Genomic DNA, 12,300 nt, shown 5'->3' with positions numbered 1-12,300 from the left:
AACTTGTATAATAGCCTGGGGAAGGCTTACATCTTGATGGTATTTAAAAATGTCTGTGCTTAGTCTGGGAGGTTGTTCAGTGTTGGATCCTTAAACATGAGGTCCTGATTTTGATCTCTGGCATCAAATTTGCTGGGGTGATACTCTGGTGTTCTCTCTCTCTCTCTCTCTCTCTCTCTCTCTCAAAATAAATAGATCTTTTAGGGAGGGAGATAGCTTACTTATTATGCAAAACGACTTGCATGATTGAGACTCGAAAGTCCCAGGTTCAGTCTCCTATTCAATACATTGAGTATGTACTCAATGCAATTTTTGTACCTAAACAACTAATCACCTAAACAAAGTGAAGAAAAACAAACAAAAATACTATAAGTATAATGACTATAATAAGTATAAGATGGAATTGGGGAGATAGCAGAATAGTTACGCGAAAGACTCATGCCTAAGGCTCCAAAGTCCCAGGTCCAGTCCCCCACATGACCATAAGCCAGAGCCAAGTGGTGCTCTAGGGAAAAAAAATAATCCTGGCCTTTAAACCTGGGAGGTTTGGGAAGTGGTGCAGTGGATAAAGCATTGGACTCAGTAGCATGAGGTCCCAAGTTCAATTCCTGGCAGCACGTGTACTAGAGTGATATCTGGCTGGCTCTTTCTCTCTCTCTCTCTCTCCTATATTTTTCATTAATAAATAAATAAAATCTTAAAAAAGAAAAGAAACCTGGGAGGTGGCACAGAGGCTAGAGCTTTGATCTTAAAAAACACAAGATCTGAATTTGATCCCCAGCATTGCATGTGTCAAACTGATGATCTAGTTCTCTCACTCTTCTATCTCTATAGTGTCAATAAATATTTAAAACAAATAAAAATATTTGTGGTTCTCACATGATCCAGGTTCAAGTCTGGTTTTCACCACAGGGGATAGAAGCTTCAGTGCTTTTTTTTTTTCCTCCTCTTTCTGCCTTTGTATTTTTTTCATTAAAATTTTTTATATTTATTTATTTTTCCTTTTGTTGCCCTTTTTTTATTGTTGTAGTTATTATTGTTGTTGTTACTGATGTCGTTGTTGTTAGATAGGACAGAGAGAAATAGAGGATGGGAAGACAGAGGGGGAGAGAAAGACAGACACCTGCAGACCTGCTTCACCACCTGTGAAGCAACTCCCCTGCAGGTGGGGTTCTAGGGGCCTCAAACTGGGATCCTTCCCCTGGTCCTTGCACTTTGCACCACGTGCACTTAACCCACTGCACTACCGCTCGACTCCCTGCCTTTGTATTTTTAAAATTATCTTATTAGAGAGGGAAATTATGATTTACAGGACAATTATTGTCATGTCAATACAATTTCTTATCTGTCTGTTATGTGTGTCACCACTCCCATCACCACTGTACAGTGTCCCTCACCACTGTCCTTGGCTTTGCAGCAACAGTCCTCCTAGTTTCATCCTGTGTTTTGTCTTTCCTTCCAGTTTAAGTTCTGTCTATGAGTGAGATCATCTATCACTGAGCTTTCTCCTTCTGCCTTAGTTCATGGAACATGATTCTTCTATATTCCATCCAAGATGAGACAGAAGAGGTTCTTCACTTACAGTTGAGTAGTCTTTCTTGTTCATATACTAACATGAAAAATCCATAGGCAAAAGAATGAACGAAAACTGCTGTTGGTGGACTCTCACTTCTACTGTTCCAGTATCCTGAGTGGTGTACTAATTGTAACCAACCTGTTCTCACTTTTATTATCAGCAGCTTGATGGACTCTGTAACCAATCAGCTTATGCCTCACCCAGCTTGAAGAAGGATAAAAGCTGGGTGCTGAGGTACAAACTTGTTCAGGTTTGGTAGAAATCAACCTATAACCCGTTAATGCAAAATTAACATAACTCCCTGCCCTCCTTGTGGCCTTAGTCTTGTTCTTTGGTTACTTTTGAGTTGTAACACTGGAAAGCAATATTATGGAATTTTTTTTTATAACAATACCACAACCTTCTTAACCATTCATCTGTCTTTGAATATCTGGGTTGCTATCTCTCTATCTCTCTCTCTTTTTTTTTTTTTTTTTTGCCTCCAGGGTTATTGCTGGGGCTGGGTGCCTACACTAAGAATTCTCTGCTTTTGGAGGTTACTTTTTCCCTTTTGTTGTCTTTGTTGTTTATCATTGTTGTTGTTATTGCCGTCATTGTTGTTGGATAGGATGAAGAGAAATCAAGAAAAGAAGAGAAGACAGACAGAAAGGGGGAGAGAAAGACAGACACCTGCAGACTTGCTTCACCGCTTGTGAAACGACTCCTCAGCAGGTGGGGATCCAGGGGCTGGGATATTTATGCCGGACCTTGCCCTTGGTGCCATGTGTGCTTAACCTGCTGTGCTACTGCCTGCCCCCCGTCTTTATCTTTCTATTTGAAAAAGTCAGCCCATCTCAGTGAAGTCCCAGTGACAATATAATAATAAAAATTATTATTATTAATATAAAGTAAATGCCTATGTTTTCATCTTAGGACAGAAGAGACTGATTTTGTGAGTAGCGCTCTGGTGAAAAATAAGATCTTTTTTAAAGTCATAGAAATATGTTTCCAGCAGGGATATATGGCATAATGATTATGCAAACAGACTCTCATGCCTGAGGCTCCAAAGTCCCAGGTTCAGTCCCCCATATCACCATAAGCTAGAGCTGAGCAGTGCTCTGGGTAAATAAATAAATAATAAAAATAAAAAGTGAACTTAAAAAAATTTGTATGCCTAAACAACTTTCTACACACACATACAAAAACTACTAACAAATACAATGAGCATGAAAGGTGTGCATGCTATCTCAGAAATAGTAGTTTGTTTGTTTGTTTATAATAAAAACTGAATTATTCGGAGGTCGGGCGGTAGCGCAGCAGGTTAAGTGCAGGTGGCGCAAAGCACAAGAACCATCATAAGGATCCCAGTTCGAACCATGGCTCCCCACCTGCAGGGGAGTTGCTTCACAAGCGGTGAAGCAGGTCTGCAGGTGTCGGTCTTTCTCTGTCTGTTTTCCCCTCCTCTCTCCAATTCTCTCTGTCCTATCCAACAACAACGACAACAATAATAACTACAACAATAAAACAACAAGGGCAACAAAAGGGAATAAATAAATAAAATAAATATTTTTTAAAAACTGAATTATTACAGAAAATGGTAAGAGGTCAGACATGAAAGGCTGAAATCTGTGATTTGGGAGGACAGCTGGGACAAGTGAATCCCTCCTAGCCTGGCAAGGTCTACAGGGCATGAAATCCTATTTGTAATGACATGAAACCACCAGTCTCCTCTTCTTAAATAAACAAAGCATAGACCCTGAGGAATGGGTGGTGGCACACCTGGTTAAGTGCACATGTTACCATGTGCAAGAACCTGGGTTCAAGCCCCTGGTTCCCACCTGCAGGAGCAAAGCTTCACAAGTAATGAAGCAGTACTGCAGGTATCTCTCTGTCTCTTCCTCACTTTCTATCCCCCTTCCCTCTCAATTTTTCTCTGTTTTATCAAAGTAAAGTTAAAAAAATCTTTAAAACACAAAAATAAAAACATGGACCCTATCTCCAATATAACTCAAGTACAAACAAAAAAACTTCTGTGTCATAAAGCGCAATGCTAGGGGCTGGAAGATACCTCACTTTGCCACATATGTGGCTTGGGTTTGAGCCTCAGCACAATATGGTAGCACCAGAGGAAACTCTAGTATTATTTTCTTCCTCTCTGACTCCCGCTCCCCCATCAAACTAAAAAAAAAAAAAAAAAAAAAAAAAAAAAGCAGGGGCTGGGCAGTAGCACAGTGAGGTAAGCACATATGGCATGAAGCACAAAGACCAGGACAAGGATCCTGGTTGGAGCCCACGGCTCCCCACCGGCAGGGTGGTCACTTTGCAAGTGGTGGAGCAGGTCTGCAGGTGTCTGTCTTTCTCAACCCCTCAATCTTCCCCATCTCCTTGTTATTTCTCTGTCCTATCCAACAACAACTATAATAACATTAACGACTACGACAAGGGCAACACAATGGGAAAAACGGCCTCCAGGAGTAGTGGATTTGTAGTGCAGGCACTGGACCCCAGAAATAACCTTGGAGGCAAAAAAAAAAAAAAAGGAAAGAAAAAAGAAAAGAAAAATTTGACTCATGAGTTCATGAGTGCCAATCTGTGTTATGTCCAAGACCCTGGTACCACTAACACACACACATACACACACACAAAACTCTATGATTATATAATCAAACTCTATGACTTTGGGACTGTTGAGGCTAAGGATCTTAAAAGCCAGGGAGAATGTCATTAGGAAGATGGACTCTGAAAGTGAACCCTGCATTGGTCATCAACTTGGGTGAAGAAAGCTAAGGTCAGAGTGACTTCATCCTTGCAGAAAAGATGTAAATCCAAGAATCGATCTGTGTGGGAGCAGAATAGGACACCTCCTGAATACAACACTCTGGTCGTTGGGTTATTTTTATCTTTAGGCTCTTGGGACCTAGCAGACTCAGGAAGGTTATTCTTGACCTCTCCCTTAACTGCCCAAAGTAATTTAGACAGAGACTTTCTCCAGGAAGGGAATTATCGGCAGAGCTAACGACAAAAGAATATAAATAATCTGAATGGAGTAGACTCGGGAAATTAACAACGGTTATTCAAATTTCTCTGCATTCCTTTCAATGGTGTGACAAAGGTTGGTTTATCAACCTCTTTATTCTTTTATTTTATTTTATTGGACAGAGACAGCGAGAAGTAAAGCAGCACTGCTTCATTGCTTGTGTCATTTTCCTCCTGCAAGTGGGAACCAGGAGCTTAAACCTGGGTCCTTGTGCATGGAATGTGTGCACTCAACTGGGGGTGCCATTGCTTGGCCCCCCAAAACATTTGCTTTTGCCATCTTTCTTCTGAAGTCCCAGACTCCAAGCTTAGGGCTAGATAAACCTGACTGCTGGAGAGCTCCTTGTCTTTGTGGAGTTAGCCTACACACAAAATTAAATGCTTTTTCTTCTATTAATCTGTTTTATGTCATTTTAGTTATCATACTGTTGTTATTAAACTTTAAAAAGAAGTTAGGAGTGCTGGTGGCTGCTTGTGGTGTGTAAAAGGATTCACAGCAGGAGCTGGGAACTGGTTTAAACAATACAAGGTTTATTAGGGTGAAACAGGTAAAAGGCAAATTAATCACTTATCATCAAGGATTAAGAATATACTAGGTCCATAAAATATGAATATAGTTATCAAAAGTTTAGTCCCATAAAATAAACAATTATAAGCTCTGGTAAATGTTGCTCATGGCTGTAGAGGGGTCTAAAAGTTTACCAACTAGCAGAGTCACATGTGTTCAGTTCCCAGGAGAAGTAGCCATGGCGCACCTCCGCTGAGATGCTTCTGACCAGGAGAAGAAGTAGCAGCCAAAGAGAGTGAGAGTTCTGACTGGCTGTCCTTTTAAGTCTATTCAGCCTACCCACAATGCTTAGCACACCAGCACAGTCTGGATCCACCTATAGTCCATCATGTGCCTGTGCAGATCACTGCATACTCTGTTACCCTTCTGTCGCCAAGGCTGACGTCAGCACTGTTTCAGGGCTTCCGTCCATGGTCACCAGCATATTGTGTCACCACATCATACCAACTGAAGAGTAGAAAGGTAGAAGTAACAAATTTCCTCTGAGCAACAGCTTCAAAGACTAATGTGATCAAATTTGATGTCAGATTAGGTGTGAGGTTGGGGTGGGAGGAATGATTTGTGCAGAAGACCTGTAGGATTATCATTTTGGGGACTGGGAGATGGTGGTATCTGAAGAGAAATGAGATCACTGGGAAGAAGGATTACTTAAATGGAGAAGATGAGCCCCATGCTGCACATGTTGAGTAGAAGTAGATTTAGGACAACTCGTGAAATGCCCTCTATCAGTGGGATACATAGGACTGAGTGGCACAAGCAGAACACAGATTTGGAAATTATTGACACAGATGTTTATTGGCACGGGAGGAAACTCTTCCTCCTAATTTCTTTCTGTTGACTCAAGGTCAACACCTTGGGTGTTATGGGATAAACACACAGACAATGGGTTAACCCTGTGAGTATGGGTGAATATAAAGCAGAAGAGAGGGGGCCAGGCAGTGGCACACCTGATTAAGCACATACACTACTATGCACAAGGACTTGTGTTCAAGCTCCTGGTCCCCACCTGCAGGGGGAAAGCTTCACAAGTGATGAAGTAGGACAGAGAAGTGTTTCTCTCTCTCCATCTCTATCTCCCCTTCCTCTCAATTTCTTTCTGCCTTTATCCAATAATAAATAAATTAATTAAAAAAATAAAGCAGAAGAGAGGTGATTACTTGGTTATTTACAGTTCTTAAGACTAGTGAAGAGGGACTGGACAGTGGCACACCAGGTTAGGTGCATTTAGTATGAAGCCTAAGGACTCTGGTTCAAGCCCCCAGTTCCCCACCTGCGGGGGGGGGTCACTTCACAAGTGGTAAAGCAGGTCTGCAGGTATCTATCTCTGTCTTGCCCTCCTCTCTCAATTTCTCTGTCCTATCCCCCACCCCCCCAAAAAATTTGGGAATCAGGTGGTAGCACAGCTGGTTAAGAGCACATGGCCCAAAGTATAAGGATCCCGGTTTGAGCCCCCGGCTGCAGGGGGCTCAAACCCTGCAGGGGTGTCGCTTCACAGGCAGTGGAGCAGGTCTGCAGGTGTCTATCTTTCTCTCCCCCTCTCTATCTTCCCCTCCTCTCTCCATTTCTCTCTGTCCTATCTAACAATGATGACACCAACAACAACAATAATAACTACAACAACAATGAAAAACAACAAGGTCAACGAAAGGGAAAATAAATATATAAAAAAAGTTAAAGACTAGTGAAATAATATGCTAAATAAACACAAAAAATAATAATAAAAGAATCTGCTATGTGCTCTGCATTCTTCAGAGCAATGCAAAAACCAACCAAACCAACAAAACAAAGCTTTGTAACAATAATATGACTTCTCTTTCTGCTCCCCTATCTACCTAGCTAGCCTGTGACACTCTCTTATGGCAGCCAGGGTTTTTACATGGAGAAAAGTGTGTGCTGTATAAGGTGAGCCATCTCCCAACACCCCCACTCCTCACCCCACGGTAGGAGCCTGGCCCTATAGCTTTCTGGGTGAGACCTGAGTCTCCCAGTCATTTGTCATGGTGTAAGAAGCAAAATTAGAACAAGACATGGACATCACAGAGTTATTTGAACTTTTTGTCATTTGGACTATTTGTTTTTGTTTCTCCCAGAGAAGGAAGAAAAGGGAAGGGCATCGGGGAAATAGTAATTGTTATGGGATAGATGTAAGTGTGGCTTAGAAAGGAAAAAGAATGTGGGGCCTTAAAAAGTCTCACCTGAAGGACAGGACCAATAGAAGAGTCAGGTCACTTAAACAAACCAATGAGATGTTCGTTCTAGGTAGACAGATTAGATATAAGGAATCAAACTTAAGTCAATTGGTGACCATTTCTGTCTGGATGACCCTTTTGTGTCTGTACATGTGTCTTCATTTTCCTGAATAAAGTATATGATGTCTGATCACAGACTCCCTAATTCTTTGTGAAACCTACAAACCTGAAACTATGGGGGAGCCATTGGGTCTCATTCTCCCACAACAATGGTAGTCACAACAAAGAACTGGGGACTCTGTGAATCTGGCAAAGTGAACTTTATTCAGAGGAGAGAGACACAGCTCCCACACTGACATGCAAGGGTTACTAGAGAAGGTGGCACTCTGCTGGTTTCCACTCACCTCTTATATTTTCCATTCATCTTTTATATTTTGTTCCTCCCACCAGGCGCTTTACTTCCCCCTCCCTGCTAGGTGCTGGTGGGTAACTAGAAACAGCCCAGGAATGTCCGGGGACAAAGACCAGGATCCTGCAGGTAACTTGAAACTGTCCTGATTCTGTCACTGCTATGGAATGTCCATGTGACTGAATCCTGGGCCTTTCTAGCCCCTGTCTAGCCCTAGTCTCTCCCTTACCTCCCTTGGTTCCTTTTCTTTCTGTGTCCTGAATGGTGTTACCAAGGAGAAAATAAAACTGAGGGCCCAGGAATAGGGTGCTGAACATGGAAGCATGAGTTTTTTTTTTTTTTTTTTTTGCCTCCAGGGTTATTGCTGGGGCTCGGTGCCTGCACCATGAATCCACTGCTCCAGGAGGCCAGTTTTTTCCCTTTTGTTACCCTGGTTGTTTTTATTGTTGTTGTGGTTATTATTATCGTTGCTATTGATGTTGTTTTTGATAGGACAGAGAGAAGTGGAGAGAGGAGAGGAAGACAGAGAGGGAGAGAAAGATAGACACCCACAGACTTGCTTCACCACCTGTGAAGCGACTCCCCTGCAGGTTGGGAGCCAGGGGCTTGAACCGGGATCCTTATGCTGATCCCTGCGTGTGCTTAACCCACTGTGCTACCGCCCAACACCACATTTCTTTTATTTTTATAGAACAGAGAGACTGAAAGGAAAGGGGTAGATAGAGAGGAAGAGAGAGACACCTGCAGCACTACTTCATCATTCAGGAAGCATCTACCCCACAACTGGGGACTCAGGGCTTGCACCTGGGTCCTTGAGCATGGTGGCACGTGTGCTCTGCTGGCTATGCCGCCGCCCAACCCCTGAGACCCGTGACTTTGTGTATTTTCCTTTGTACTGCCAAGCACACAATTCCCTCCCTAGACTCATGTTTAGGCTGCAGTGGTAATAACCATAGCTTGTGTACAGTGCTTGACGATGTGCTAGGAAATGGCAAACACACTCTCATCAATCAAACTTTAGTGACTCTCCCTCCAGACTAGGGCCATGTCCTGTATCCTGTTGTGATTTTCCCAGCTCCCTCTTAGCAACAAAAAACAAAAAAAACTCTGCCAAGTCAGTTTGGTGAGAATCCCCTCACCCAGTTAACTGCTCAAGCTGCCCCTACCTCATTTGATATAGAAGTCTTTGATTTGCCTTCAACGAGAGTCATGTTAAATCTGTTTAATAAGAATCATCTTACTCTTAATGTCTCCTTTTAATAATTTTCTACCCAGGGGACCGGGTGGTGGTACACCTGGTTGAGCACACATGTTGCAATGTGCAAGGACCCAGTTTTGAGCCTCCAGTTCCCACCTGCAAGGGGCTTTGCAAGTGGTGAAGTAGTGCTGCAAGTGTCTGTCTCTCTCCCTTCTCTACTACCTCCTTCCCTCTTGAATTCTGGCTGTCTCTATCCAATAAATAAAGATAATTTAAAACAGAAAAATTTAGAAAAATAATTTTCTACCCACAAACACCCCCCTCTCTGTCGGGCTGCGCCACGGAGAAGAGAGAGAGGAGATCCGGAACAAATGGTGTACACAAATCTTTATTATTGGATCAGGAGGGGGTGTCTCAGGCCACGTGGAGTCAGCCAAAAAATATGGCCGTCCCTGCTACCTCACCACTGGGCAAGAGAGAGAGAGTGAGAGAGTGAGAGCGAGAGAGTGAGCGAGAGCGAGAGAGAGAGAGAGAGAGAGAGAGAGGGCGGAAGTGGGAGGGCTTTATTGGGCAACCATCAGGAGTGACGTGTCGGGACAGGAATGGTTGAAAAGGGCACTGTGAGGAATCGCAGGGAGTGGAAAAGCCTGCATCTGTATAATTCTTCAACATCTCCTCCTATTCCTTTATATCTAATGGACACAGTAAGGAAATATAGAATGGAGCAGGCTTAAATGTTTTTAAGGAATGCTGTGCTCAGGTGGGAAGATGTAGGATGTTTCTGTGGGGGAGGGAAGGCTTAAATGGCCACCAACCTTGTGAGATTTATGTGTCCCCCCTGTGCTCAACCCCTCTTTAGAGAGAGAGACTTACCTGGAGGGACTCATCTCATAGGTTAAGTGCTGCCTGCTCAACCATCTCCTCACAATATCTCTACATCTTTTTCTATCTTTCTATCTAGTCATCGCATAAGATGGTTCAATGTCTGTAAAAGACTATCTATGACAGAGGAATAGTAGTGGAGGGGTGAACAGAAACCTTTTGGGCATAAACCTAAATGATATAACAAAACAGGAAGGGACAAGTAGGGGAGTAGTAAAAGCCAGTGTGATGTCAAGGGAAGGATTGGTGCGTAAAGGAACATTCCCTGTTTGGGGGGGGGGCAAGGGTTCGTAATGAGGGGGCGTTTCCTGCCTCAAAAAGGCAGGACCTGTCAGAGGGGCTATTTGGCATTGTATAGTCCTCAAGGCAACAGTCTGTAAAGTCTATGAACTACTCAGGGTCAGTCTATGAAAAACAGCAGCGTGAAGGGAAGGAAGCTGCTTTAAAATTGTGTAAAGTGTCCAAAGGATATACCAGCAAGTCCGATAGATGTCTCAGTCCAAAGTAGATGGCTAGGGGAAGAAATGGCAGGGGATGAAATGCTTCATGAGGAAGGTCAGCTGCTGGAATTCTGCTTTTCTGTAGAGAGCGAGCTGGAACTGCCAAAACGTGACAGTCAAAGCAGAAGTAGAAAGGGCAGACAGGCAGTAAAAACATTCTGTCCTTGGAGTCTGTGAATCAGGTTCTTCAGATCACATCAGGTGACATCTACGGGTTCGGGGGGTGTGCCACTGTAGTCGTGCTGTCTAGTGGGTGACGTCAGGGTGTGCAGGGGTTCAGATGGTTTTTCCCAGGATTCCTGTGAAAGAAACACAAACAATCTGCTTCTCGTGGTTAGCAGGGCATCTGATTTGAATTTTTTTTTTTTTAATATATAGAAAAAGAGGTTTGGTGTCTTAGCCAACTGAGTATTGGGGGATGAGATACATCAGTTAAGTGTAAAAGAATATGTAAATGTTGTTAATTCACATAGGTTGTATATGGAAGAATTTTTATAGTTTAATACCTTACCATATGAACAGATGATTCTTCATATGAAGGTTTGATAGTTGTAATCACTCACTTGTGAAAAAAATAAACTTGTAACAAGTTAGAGGTTTACTATAGTTGATACCTTGATGATTCTAATTGGTTTAAATATCTTTATGATTTTGTTTAAAGGTCATCTAATGTGACCTGTTGTAGTAGTCTCTACAGCAGGATCTTTAGACCAATTTTAGTTAAAATATGTATTTTTATTTTTAAACTATTGTTACTTTGGACTATAAACAGACTCAGATTACTTAGAGAGTTAAGGCATTTTGGTGACAATGGTTTTAACATTTACAGTGCCAGATTGATGCCAGATCTGTTGTGGATTAATTTCCACAAGATAGTTTACAGGGAACTTTTGGGGGCCCTCCAAAAGCGCCCTGTATAGAGAATTTGCATTTTAGTTTTGGGGATATATTGTCACGTTAAATATTTAGACTTTACCTTAAATAGTTAGTTACTTTAGCAATTAACTTTACCTTGCCTGGTAGTAATATAGCTTCAAGGTTACACTTTCAACTGTTAAGTTAATGTTTACCAAACTTGAAACATACATATAAACATTTAGTTATAACACACAGGAGGAAAAAACTTCTGTTATAAAAACATATCATTTTAAAAACAAATTTATATGTGTCATTACTCACACAGTTTAAGACTACACTTACATATACCAAAACTTATATATAAAAATCAAAAGAGGGAGAAAAAAAAATTTTTTTGCAGAAGTACACTAGAGTTTGCAGCGAGTACCCCCCTAACACTTCCTCTCCACTATTCCAAGCTTTGGGTCCATGATTGCTCAACAATTTGTTTGGCTTTGTATGTTAACTCACTTTTCAGTCACCAGGTTCCAGATGCCATCAGGATGCCGGCCAGGCTTCCCTGGATTGAAGACCCCCCCAATGTGCCCTGGAGCTCTGCTTCCCCAGAGACCCCCCCCTACTAGGGAAAGAGAGGCAGACTGGGAGTATGGACCGACCAGTCAACGTCCATGTTCAGCGGGGAAGCAATTACAGAAGCCAGACCTTCCACCTTCTGCAACCCACAACGAGCCTGGGTCCATGTTCCCAGAGGGATAGAGAATGGGAAAGCTATCAGGGGAGGTGGTGGGATATGGAGATTGGGTGGTGGGAATTGTGTGGAGTTGTACCCCTCCTACCCTATGGATTTGTTAATTTATCCTTTCTTAAATAAAAAATAAATTAAAAAACAAAACAAAACAAAACAAAAAAAGCAGAATTTATTTCTTAGTAACTAAAAAGGCAATTTGCTTGGTGTGGGAGATAGCATAGTAATTATGCAAAAGATTTTCATGTCTGAGGTTCAGAGGTCCCAGGTTCAGTCTCTAGCACCACCATAAGCAAGAGCTGAACAATGTTTTGGAAAAAAGGAAAGAAAGAAAGGAAGGAAGGAAGGAAGGAAGGAAGG

This window comes from Erinaceus europaeus, chromosome 11 (genome assembly GCF_950295315.1).
Source record: "Erinaceus europaeus chromosome 11, mEriEur2.1, whole genome shotgun sequence".
Taxonomy (NCBI): Eukaryota; Metazoa; Chordata; class Mammalia; order Eulipotyphla; family Erinaceidae; genus Erinaceus; species Erinaceus europaeus.
Note: the sequence above shows the minus strand (reverse complement) of the source record.